This window comes from Ciona intestinalis, unplaced genomic scaffold (assembly GCF_000224145.3).
Source record: "Ciona intestinalis unplaced genomic scaffold, KH HT000846.1, whole genome shotgun sequence".
NCBI lineage: Eukaryota > Metazoa > Chordata > Ascidiacea > Phlebobranchia > Cionidae > Ciona > Ciona intestinalis.
The window spans coordinates 1-4,119 of record NW_004191167.1 but is presented as its reverse complement, the minus strand read 5'-3'; the positions used below and the strand labels follow the sequence as shown (position 1 = coordinate 4,119).

General features: G+C 31.9%; 1 long non-coding RNA gene across 1 annotated transcript; it reads left to right on the top strand.

The window, feature by feature from the left end:
- Positions 1–2,764: 2,764 nt before the first annotated feature.
- LOC104266086 lies at positions 2,765–4,119 on the top strand. Its single transcript, XR_717411.3, has 3 exons — positions 2,765–2,975; positions 3,608–3,753; positions 4,066–4,119. It is a non-coding gene; the product is annotated as an uncharacterized LOC104266086 (long non-coding RNA).

Below are 4,119 nucleotides of genomic sequence, written 5' to 3'. Positions count from 1 at the left end.
CTGCAGTAGTTCATCAAGCTAATGACATCGGCAATCCATTTGGTTGGGAATCCATATATTTCTTCAAGTCTTGATTTAAATACTCAAACACAAGATAAAGCTTTTTCTCGCTATGTATTACATCCATCAATCTGAAATTGATATATTTTAGAAATCAAATGGTTTATTGCTTTCTGCAAATATTTATTATAAATATAAAAGACTAATGCTAAGTAAGTAAAAAAATATTCATTGGAAAGTTTGGTATTATGCTGCAAAATTACAATGTGAATATTGGTAATTCTTTAGCTGGTGGCCCCTTAAAATTTTGGTTTTAAAATGATGTCTAAATATTTTTTGAAAAAAAAAGGCATTCTGGTCGAAAATTAACCTTAAAAATGCTCAAAAACATGCTGCGTCACCTTATTTTTCACACATAATATAAACAAAGGTTAGATTATTACGCCATAGAATGCATATCATTGCTTTTAATTTCTATGTTACAGATTATGTAATTTGTTAAGGGTTAGGGCATAGAGTTAAGGTTTTCACTAGCAAAAAACAAGGCTGGAACGTGCCCCAACATAAGTAACTTATCACTATTGGGACATAACATATCACCATTGTGACGTAATAAATCATTAACCTTACACAAGTCACGCAAACTACGGTGATGAAGCATGTTTTCACGCATTTTCAAAGTTAATTTTGGACTCGAACGCCCAACTTTTTCGCAAAAAAAGAAAGGATTACCATAAATATTATTAAGATTAGCCTTCGAAATAAAAAGTATTTTCGTTATTTCCTTATAAATTTGACACAATATCTGGAGGTATACAAGAATGAAGATTCTTACCTAACAATGTTATTATGATCTAGTTCTTTCAGAAGAGAGATTTCTCGAATGGCAGTGCTTGGAACACCTTCTGTTTCACTAAAAAAATAAATAAATAATATAAGTATTGAAGCAAGCATGTATGAAGTAACTTCTCATAACTTATATCATTTATCTGAAACTAACACGGTAATAGTTCCAAAACTTAGTAGAACTTTAAAAAAAAACTCGACCCAAAACACAGAAATCAAGATTTCACTACTACAATCGGTGAATTACTGAATTAAGAGTTGTTTTATCTGATGATTTATTATTAAACTAACTAATGCTTGTTTAACATCTTCCGAACAGTGTATTAAATGTAGTAAATGTAAATCATGTTTATGATATATATATATATGTGATTTTTTGAAAAACACTTAAACACCACTTCCACCAGCAAGTTCAAATGTTTGTTTATAATTAACATTCTCATGTATAAAATTAGCCTGTTGAAGTACTACTTTTCCAGTTTGCAGAATGAGGCAGCACCTGACGAAATCTTGCATGTGAAAGACGGTTATTTTACGAGTGCGTGACCATGAGTATTATTGAAAATCGGCATGCAACTGCAAGGTAGGGTTCTAAGCCACATAAGAAAATCTGTTAATTTGATAAATATTTGTTTATTGTTTAATTAATTGTGTGCTTGTGACAAATTCATAGTGTGTACGAAATGCCGGCCAATATCGCTGTTTTCTGACGTGACGTTGCCTAAGACAAAGAATTATTAATACATGGAGCTATACAGAGAAGACGGAAAAAATTTTCCGCTAGGAGGCGATGACAAATTCGTTTCTCTATTTTATGGGGAGCAGTTAGTTTCACGGTTTATACACATAAGATATAAACCCCTAACCCCTAACCCCTAACCCCTAACTCGTCAAACAAAAAAAACTTGAAAAAAAAATATAAAAAAGTATTCCACTGTACGGGACTCGAACCCGGTAAAAATGAGACAAAGAGAGTTTTACGACCGCACGCAAACCGCTACACTACAGACTCGACGACAGTAATCACAACGAAAGAGCGTATATAACCGACCTAATGTGGGAAATATGTTCTTACTAGTGTTTTATGTATTTAGAAAGGTATTTTCATTATTTAATTAATTTGTTTTACACTTATTAACACTTTGTAGTGCTGTTTTGTTCGTTTTTCCGTATTTTTTAATTTAAATAATTACCGCCTCTAGCGGAAAAATTTTTCCGTCTTCTTTGTATAGTCCCATGTCTTGTAATTAAAGATTTTTATTTATGTAATTGTAATTTATGTGTCTTATTAGCGTTTATAATTCACTAAGATTTACAAAAACAAACTATATTTTCACTAAGACGGTAACATATCTTCATACATTTGTATTTCGCTGTAAATAATCGCAGTAGCTGATGCTTGGAGATTTTGGTTTTTTTTTTCACACCAGCCAAGTTCATTTATGTTTCCTGGTGTTTGGTAAGCTGTCAATGTGAGCTTTGATCAGGAAAAACGTGCTGAGCATTTTCATCTTGAAATTATATGTTCGTGAGGTGGCGCATTTTCCGTCAAACCATCTGGTGAAGAAATAGCAGTATACAGTTTTGTCACTTACCATAACATTAATGGTTAAGCACTGAAGCAGTATAAGCTGTACAATAAGTTATGTTATGGTCTGTGTCTTCTGTGATAGAGCACTGTTTATTTAGTGTTTACTTAGCGATTTCACAGCTACTTAAGAAATCATTAGGGTTATAATATTAAAGATTTTTTAAAAAATAAGCAAGTCTGCCTCTTCATTACCTATATAGGATTGACCACTTGCCTTTTTAAAATGGGTACACATTTGATTTAATGTTGCAAATTATCCTAGTGTATTGCTATCTTCTGCTCTATAATATTCTAAATAATCACTAAATGTTTGTTGTTTCTAGAATTTGGCTAAAGAAATAGGTAATGGGTCTGTTGTGTATACAGCCTACAGGAATGCAGCCTTAATAAGTTAAACCAGTGTTTGGCACTGGACTAGCAGCCCTCAGTTTTGAAGGTTGGCTGTTTTAAAAGTGTAGTGCTGTTTCCCAAGTTCAATCAGTGTATTTTTTGGGTCTTCAATAAGATGTATCATGTGAAGATGCCTTTCGTTTAAAATGTAAGGGCTTCTTATGCTTATGACTATCTAGTAACATTTAGATTTTATTAGAATTGTTAGGTTGCCTACTGTATTATTTATATAAATTTCTTATAAAATATTTTTAATAGTTGCTTATCTGCCGTAGTGGTATAGCCTGTAAAGAAGTTTATATAATTGAAGAATTTGTTTTCTATTTTTAAATGCTTGAAAATCATGTTTAAATGTAAGCTTAGTTTTTGTGGGAGGTTTTTGGTTTATAATAAATGTATATGTATGTAATGTGTCTTAATTTTTATATATATATATATATATAATTGACAAAAAAATTCATGCTAAATTGTCACAAAATGTTTGCAATGCATGTAAGTACATTTTTTGGCTTGCTTTGTGCTGTTGATGGTTTAATTGATGACTCCAGACATGGCTTACGACGCTAACTGTACTTAGTCTTAGTTAAACTTGTTTTTGTTGTCTGGTAATGACTCAGTTGACGTAGGGGCTATCTCTGCTTTTATATTTAATGACGATAACATCATTTTATATGTTCCTCTGCTGTTATTATGTGGCTATAAAACTAAATAATGGATGCTTCTGACAGTTTGTTCTGCTTTCTGTCAAAGTCTGTATTTTTAAGAGAGTTTTTGTTACAGTTTTTTGTTATGTGCTTTGGAGCGTTACACGTATGCATGCAACAATGATGTTCAAGAGGTGACGAGAGCTCCAACGACAAAATGAATAAATCAATCATAAACTGCCATCAACGAAGATCATCAGATATTAGTCCATTGCACCAAAGGTAAGTCTTGTGTGTAGAATAAAGTTAATAGGCCAATGATTGCTTTATTTCAAATATCAGGTTTGTCTTTAATCAACTGTTACTCCAGAATTGTTATACTGTTTCGAAAACTGTAAAATGGGCTACCATATAGATTATAGATACAGTTTTTGGTTTTTATCATTACGAATGTAACAGAACAAGGCACTGAGCAACTATAATCATCTATAAAGTGAGCTAATGAGCTTACTGGTATTTAGCAATAAACATTCGTTATCGTTTCATATCCTATTTTCCTCCTTTCTTTTCCTAATTGATGTTAAATTTGCTTAGTATTTTGCACTCTGATGATTTGTTTCACTGCCTGTCAACTGTTGGAGTCTCCAG